Source organism: Mirounga angustirostris, unplaced genomic scaffold, assembly GCF_029215605.1.
Source record: "Mirounga angustirostris isolate CCGP_5_RB_7025 unplaced genomic scaffold, mMirAng1.0.hap1 SCAF_5, whole genome shotgun sequence".
Taxonomy (NCBI): Eukaryota; Metazoa; Chordata; class Mammalia; order Carnivora; family Phocidae; genus Mirounga; species Mirounga angustirostris.
The window spans coordinates 175,905,681-175,914,236 of record NW_026991713.1 but is presented as its reverse complement, the minus strand read 5'-3'; positions in this window follow the sequence as shown (position 1 = coordinate 175,914,236).

Sequence of the window (8,556 nt, the reverse complement as noted above, 5' to 3'; positions counted from 1 at the left end):
AATAAAATCTTTAAAAAATATATGAAAAGGGAATTAATAAGACAAGATGTAAATGGAAGATAAATATATGAAAAAGTCCCTCATGACAAATAACAGACGTGCAATGTTTAAGATATTTTTGTCTGGCTCAGTCTGAGGAGGATGCGACTCTTGATCTTGGGGTGGTGAGTTTGAGCCTCATGTTAGGTGTAGAGATTACTTAAAATAAATAAATAAAACATTTTTTAAAAAGAAGATATTTTTGGAAAATAAAACTTGAAAAGAGTAAAATAATAGTAGTATCCACGGTAGGTACAGATTGAGAAAAATATTCATTTCCCTCATGGCTAGTATGAGGGTAATTCATACAAACTTTCTGGAAGCTACTCTGTATTGACAGTAAAAAATACCCCTTAATTCCACATCTTATAGTGGATATTAATAAAATAATCATCCAATGATGTATGTGTATGAATCTTGTTCAATTTAGTTGTAACAGAAAAATAATGGAAGCAATATAAATTGTCTAATCAATGCATATGTAAAATACATTGCAGAAGGTGTTAGCCATTCAGAACAATAAGGTAAGGTAAATAACTCACATGTAACAATGTTCATGATCAATTTTGGAATCAAAATATTCTCCAAGATATAAGATGGGGTTCTTTTTAAATTTGCATATGTACTCTAAAGAATATAAACAAGTATGTGGGTTTTTTTGTTTTTGTTTTTAAAGATTTTATTTATTTGACAGAGAGAGACACAGCAAGAGAGGGAACACAAGCAGGGGGAGTGGGAGAGGGAGAAGCAGGCTTCCTGCTGAGCAGGGAGCCCAACGCGGGGCTTGATCCCAGGACCCTGGGACCATGACCTGAGCCGAAGGCAGACACTTAACGACTGAGCCACCCAGGCGCCCAACAAATATGCGTTTTTAAAGATGAACAAAGACAGGGGCACCTGATGGCTCAATCGGTTAACCATCTGCCTTGGTCTCAGGTCATGATCCCCGGGTCCTGGGATCGAGCCCCACATTGGGCTCTCTGCTCAGAGGGGAGCCTGCTTCTCCCTCTCCCTGCCCCCACTTGGGCTCTCTCTCTCACTATCTTTCTCTCTCTCAAATAAGTAAATAAAATCTTTTTTTAAAATGAACAAAGACAAGCCCACAAACAAAACAATACAGAACAGTGTTGACATTATGGACATGGTTCAATCAAGGAATCTAACGAATGGAATTAACATCTGAATATCAACTGGAGGGACACTACCCTGAATCACAGGCAAAACATGTTAGCTTTACTATTCTACAATTCCTGTAAATTTTAAATTTACAATTTAATAAATTTGTATTATTTTAAAGTTTGGCTTACTATGAGATTATTAATATATATATTTTAAAGATTATATTTATTTATTTGAGAGAGAGAGAGAGAGCACATGAGGGGGGGGAGGGTCAGAGGGAGAAGCAGACTCCCTGCTGAGCAGGGAGCCCGATGCGGGACTCGATTCCGGGACTCCAGGATCATGACCTGAGCCGAAGGCAGTCGCTCAACCAACTGAGCCACCCAGGCGCCCGAGATTATTAATATTTTATTAGCATTGCTTTGAATCTGCATGATTAATAAATAATTAATAGATCACATGCCTATGATCTGACAATTCCAGCATTGCATGGTGTAACACACTAGAAATTCCCCAAACTCCTGGAAATCTGGGCTCTGCAATCTCCTCACCATGAGGTAAAAGAAAGACACTTGGGGCCGCTGGGAGGCTCAGTTGATTAAGTGGCCAACTCTTTTTTTTTTTTTAAGATTTTATTTATATATTTGCTAAAGAGAGAGAGCATGGGCGAGAGAGAGTGGGCGAGAGAGAGTGAGCGAGAGTACAAGCAGGGGGAGAAGCAGGCTCCCCGCTGAGCAGGGAGCCCAACGCGGGACTCGATCCCAGGACCCCGGGATCACGACCAGAGACTAAGGCAGCCGCTCAACCGACTGAGCCACCCAGGCGTCCCTAAGTGGCCAACTCTTGATTTCAGCTCAAGTCATGATCTCAGGGTCGTGAGATCGTGCTCAGCCGGGATATCTGCTTGAGATTCTCTCCCTCTCCCTCTCCCTTTGCCCCTCCCCCTGCATGTGCATGCGAACGCGCTCTCTCTCTCTCAAATAAGTAAATAAATCTTTAAAAAAGAAAGAAAGGAAGACACTGCCTTGCTGTATAGGCATAGAGCTGGCTACATGACAGCCTGTTGGTGGAAATAGGACTGTAGATAAAAGCATGTTTGTGTGTATTTACACAAGTGTGTTCTTAGAGCGTGTCTGAGAAGCAGTTTTGCAGAGGGGTGGAGCTGGGGCTCCAGAGTGTGAGCGCTTGGGCTCAAACCCCAACTCTCCAGCTCACCATCCCTGGAGACCTTAGGGTGGCTCTCTGTGGCTCACTTATCTCATCTGTAAAATGGGGATGAACACCCTTCCTGGAGGTTTGTGAGGACCAAAGGAGTTGATGTGTGTGAATGCATGCAGCAGTGCCTGGCTGAACACTCAGTAAGCCAGGGACCAGGGTACGTGGACACGGTGCTGTTCAGGACATTGGTGGCTTTCAGGTGTTTTGAAGGAATCCATCTGAACGTATACTGCATCTTGTGTGAGTGCAATTACATGCACTGTGGGGGGCGGAGACTCAGTTTCTTTGAAATAAGGAAGGTTATAGATAAACCAAAGAGTAAGAAAGTGATAACTTTATTATGTTATGTGTGTGTGTCCCCAAAATTCACAGGTTGAAACCCCAGGCCCAGTGATGATATTTGGACGTGTGGCCCTTGGGAGGTAATTAGGTTGTAAGGGCAGAGAGCCCTCATGAATGGGAACGTGCCCTTCTATGAAGAGGTCAGAGAGCTAGTTGTGACATTAGGAGAAGTCAGTATGCAACCCAAAAGAGGGCTCTACCAGAATCCAACCACACTGGCCCAACCTCCAGAACTGGGAGAAATAAATATTTGATGTTTAAGCCATCCAGTCCACGGTAATTTGTTACAACAGCCTGAGCTGACACAGACCCCACGAGACTTCACACTCTCTCCATCCTTCCTGCAGCAACCTGTCAGGCCAGATGGTACAGCTAAAACCCCTTGACCAGTCTGCCCAGTGTCTGAGTGACTGAGTAGAGCAGCCACTCCCCCACCCACCCACACACAGCACAGGTATCAGAAACTAAGACCTGTTGCGTGGAGCTATGCCGAATCTGGGGCCAGTCATCTGTCACCACATCAAAGCCTAAGACACTGTCCTAAGCTCTCCCCACGTATAACTCACAGCCACCCTACCACGCAGGGTTATATGCTATGCAGTCTTCTATATGTGGGAAAACTGAGGCTTTTTGAGGTTAAGTCACCTGCAGAGGTCATAAAACCGGTCCATGTTGGAGTTAAGATCTATCTGAACCACGGCCATTTTTCTCAGACTTCGCTCCTAAGCATAGGACCAGATTAGTACCACTCACGAAACTGTTTGTATCGTCATGCTGCCAGCAAACCTTATGGGAGAGCCATCCCAGGGGCCATGAGGAAAGACAGCCACCCAGAATGGAGGAGCCAACTGAGTCAGGCAAGGAAACAGCCCATCTGTCCTGATGTCTTCTTTCTTCCCTCCTCTTCCACCTAAAACACGGTAACAGAAACTGTCTTGGACAGTTGCGTTTGCATCCCTCGCCCTCGCTCATCTTTAAGGAGGAGAGACAATTTTGGTCATTCCATGAGGGAATCCACTGGGATCGCTCTCAGCCCCCCACCCCCCGCCCTCCTGGGCGACCACAGCATCTTGATAAAGCTCCTTGTCCACACTCATTGATTTAGCCCCATCTCGGCGCAAAGGATCTGTAACCGTGAGGGACGCCGACCCTACTTCGCGGGGAGATGGAGGGAGGGGAGTCTTGGGGGCCTGGAAAGGGCAGCAAAGCAAAACCAGAAGAAAAGCATCCCCCTCCCAGGGACTGACTAGCGAGGGAAGGAGAATGGAAAACAAGAGGGCAGCTGGGAGAAGGCGGGAAGAACTTCACTGACTCAGCCAATCCCGGAGCAGCACGCGATGTGTTTCAGCCAATCCCGAGAGAGCAGGAAGCCAGTCTTAGCCAATCCTGAGGGAGCAGCCCAGAGGAGCGCCTGCCCCAGCCAATCCCTGAAGGAGCGGAGGGCCCATTGGTGAACCATTTCAACTAATTAGAGAACGTCACCCGTCCTGCCAAAGTCCCTTTACCAAAACCATCTTAGCCTGCAGACGTTTTCTGTGGGGTTGCAGAAATTGGTTTGAGGAGCTCGTCGCAGGAAATGTAAGTTCTCAGTTATTAATGGGAAACAGTAATATCCTCTGCACCAGAAAGACGCTTGGTTCTTTCTCTCCCACATACCTGTTTTCCTGGGGGAAATGTCCAGGATTCCCCCAAAGATTTAAACCGTCGCAAAATAAGAATTTTAGGGAATTTAGGAAGTTATCATGCAAGCATCAGTATTCAACATCTGAAATTAGAATTGGTTCGGCTATAAGTTGGATTTTTTTTTTATTTTATTTTTTTTACTATTTGCGTTTTTTTTTTTTTTAAGATAAAATTTTCTTTTTTTAGAAAGTTAAAAAAAAGAATTTCAGGAAAACTAAGTAAGAAATTTTGCCTTTAATTTCAAGGCATTTGATTCCTGTACTATTTTCCTACCCACGTAGAAGGTAACATTTCCTGCTTAGTAGGAAATAAATAGCTTTCTTAAAACTCTCTTCTGAGCCATTGTGTTTGTAACAACTGCAAGAAACAGTGCTTTCTGAGAATTTACCAGTAGCGAGCCAGGAGCTGTTTCAATGGTTTACACTCATCTGATTCTCAGGACAAACCTGGAAGGTAGCCCTTGTGTTAACAGAGATGCGGTTTTATTGGGGGCAGTAAGTGATTCAATGAATTGAATATGTATGAAATTTGCAATTTGATAAGTTTTGGTGCATGTATATACCCATAACACCATCACCACAATCAAGATAATGAACATTATACCCCCCAAAGTTTGTATGAAGTTTACAATTTGCTAAGTTTTGGTGTATGTGTATACTCATAACTCCATCACCACAATCAAGATAATGAACATATTATACCCCCAAAAGTAATCCCCCTCTCCCACTTCTCCCTGCCCCTCCCCCAGTAACTCCCAGGCAATCACTGATATGCTTTCTGTCACTATAGGTAAATTTGCATTTTCTAGAATCTTAGCCTTTTACATAAAGTGAGATTATATTCCTTTTTGAATGGCTTCTGTAAGCCAACATAACTACTTTGAGAATCATCAGTGTTGTTGAGTGTATCGATACTGTATTCCTTGTCAATGCCAAGTAGTCCATTGTATGAACAAACCATTATTTGTTTACCCATTCACCTGTTACTGGACATTTGGGCAGGTTCCAGTTCATTTCTCTCAGGTAAATACCTAGGTGTTGAAGAGCTGAGTCATATGGTAGGGATATATTTAACATTTTAAGAAACTACTAAACTGGCTGACCATTTTCCATTACCACCATCAATGAATGCGAATTTAAGTAGCTTCTGTGCTTGCCAACACTTGGTATGGTCAGTTTGTTTAGTTATTTATAGTAATTTTAAATAGGTGTGTAGTAGTATCCTATTATGGCTTTAATTTGCTTTTCCCTAAGATTGATGGTGCTGAGCTCCCTTTCATGTGCCTAATTCCCATCCAAAGATTGTGTCCAAATCTTTTGTCCATTAAAAAAAAAAAAATTGGTGTTCTTTGTTGTCTTAGTATCAAACTTTTAGATTTTTAAAAAATACATTTCTGGATACAACCCCTTTGAGGTATGTGATTTGTAAATATTTTCTTTCAGCCTTTTCATTGTCTTTACAATGTTTTTTGAAGTTCTTGATTTTAATAAAGTCCAATTTATAATTTTTTTCTCTTATGGATCTTGTTGTATTTTAAAAAATTCTTTGCCTAACCAAACATTTATAAAATTTCTCCTATGTTTTCTCAAAAGCTTCATGGTTTTACATTTGGTTCTCTGATCTCCTTTGAGCTAATTATGGTCTGTTGAGGCAGTCCAATAGTCAAATAGGAATTCAGAGGAAAGTAGAGAAAATGATGGAAAGGCAATATTACAGAGTGCTAAGAATTTTCCAGACTTAGGAAATATGTTCATACACCAATTTACAAAATAGGTTCTGAGCAGGATAAAGTTAAAAATCCCCACTTTCCCATTAAACTGTTATCTTTTCTTTTATTTATAGGAGTTCCTTGAGTATTTTAGACGATAGTCTCTTGTGAATTTTAGATACTGCAAATATTTTCCCCTTCTGATATCTATTTATTTATCTCTGGAGTCCTTCAGAGTGCAAAAGTTATAAATTATGAAGTAATCAACTTCATCAATTATTTCCCTCGTGGCTATGATATTGGAATTTTTTTGAGTCCTTTCCTACCCCAAGGTCACAAAGATATCACCTACATTTTCTTCTACTAATATTGTGGTTTTATCTTTGCGGTTAGGTCTTCAATGTATCTGGCATCTACTTCTTTATATGATGTGAAGTAGAAATCCAGTATTATTACCCAGTTTCCCTAATATCGTCTACTAAACAGTTTTTGCTTTCTTATCATTGGTTGGGTAAGTAAACTCCTCTTTACTCTTCTTCTCCCACAGAAATTTATCAAGATCCTCAAAAAGCTCAACCGAAATTTTTATTGAAATTGCATTATTTATGGATTAGTTTGGGGGACAACTGACATCTTTATAATATTAAGTCATCCCCTCCAAAAGCATGCTACAACCATTTATTCAAATTGCCAGTAGAGAAACACTGTTGGTATTTGTAGGTTGATCTTGTATGAACACTTGTATAAGTTCTAATCTGTTAGCAATGGATTCTTATGTTTTTCTAGGGAGATGGTCATGTTATCTGAGAACTATGACATTTTAATTTATTCCATTGTAATTCTTATACCGCCTCCCTTGGAAACTCCAGTATTATGTTAAATGGTAAGAGGATGGTGGACACATCTGTTTCTAATTTTAAAAGAAACCTACCTGATATTTTTCCATTAAGTATCATGTTTGCATCAATCTTTGCTATATAACCCTTACAAGGTTAAGACAGTTCCCTTCTGGCTCTAGTTGAATTTTATCTAATGTTCTTTCTGTATGAATTGAAATATATGAATTTGATGAATAATATACACAGTTGAAATAACTATATATGACTGCAGTATGTAATTAGCATATGTTACTCATAGTGTTATAAATGTATATTATGTACAGTGATATATACAATTTAAACACAGTTATGTATGCACAGAATTTGATGACTAATATATACAGTTTGAAAACATTCACAAATATTGTTTTCTAGACATAAATATGCAGTATAACGCACGGGAGTGATGAATAGCAAATTAATGACAATCACTTCCACAGGGGAAAGGAAGAGAATGAAATTAGACAGGGATACATATATGAGTTTTGCTGCACCTGTAACATGTATTTCTAACAAAATTAAAATTCTGAGGCAATATAGAAAAACATCAAGTCTGGATATGGATGGAAAGTTCACGGTTGTTCATTATAGTATATTCTCTGTGCGGGTTATTTTAAAATTTTTAGTTAAGACAGTGGCTTTCTGTTTTACCCATCAGGTTGCCAGAGATCTAGAGGTTTGATAACACATACTGCTGGCAAGCCTGTTGGGAAAACAGGGGCCCATGCTGTTGATGAGAGTATACAATGTTATAATCACTTCGGCAAAACTCAAAATCAATGTACCCTTTGACACAGCAGTTCCATTCTAGGAATTTATCGTACTGATCATATTAAGAGGCGTGTGCAAAGGACATGTGCGGCTTCCAGCATTGGTTGTAGTAGCAAAAGACAGGGAGCATCTGAAGTGTCCATTCAAGGGGAACTGAGTGAATAAATAACAACATTCATACAATGCAACTATGTAGCATTAAAATGAAGAGGTAGATCCCGTTGTGCTAATATGAAACTAACTTCAGGTTATAAGGTTACAAGGATAAAAGCATTGTGTCTGGTATTCCGGCATTTGTTTAAAAAGAAAGGTAGGAATACATACGTATTTGAATATGCATATTGTTGCTCTGGGACACAAGAGATTAATAGGCAGTAGGTGCCTTTCAGGAAGGGAATGGCAAGTGGGTGTGACTAGGGAGTAGGTATGAGCAAAAGACTCAACCTTTTATTTTCACTCTAAACTAAAATGCCTTCTAATATGTTTGAATTTATATAATATGTGTGTATTAATTGTTCAAGCAGATAAAAAAACATTTGTATCAATGGTATTTTAATGTCCCTGTCATCTTTTTGTCTTGTCTCTTGTCAGGAGTTTCTAAAAAGGTAGTCTGGGTTTGTTTCTTTGGGGCTGAGGAGGTATGGGGCTTTGGAAGTTTCAGGTGGGCAGAGAGGCTCCCCAACTCAATAGCGAGTTGTCACTAGCTGGGGACCACTCCAGACCTGCTGTCTTTAGCTCTAGACGTCACCTGTTCCCGTCCATTCCCCCCTGCCCTGAGCATGTTTATTGCACAGATTG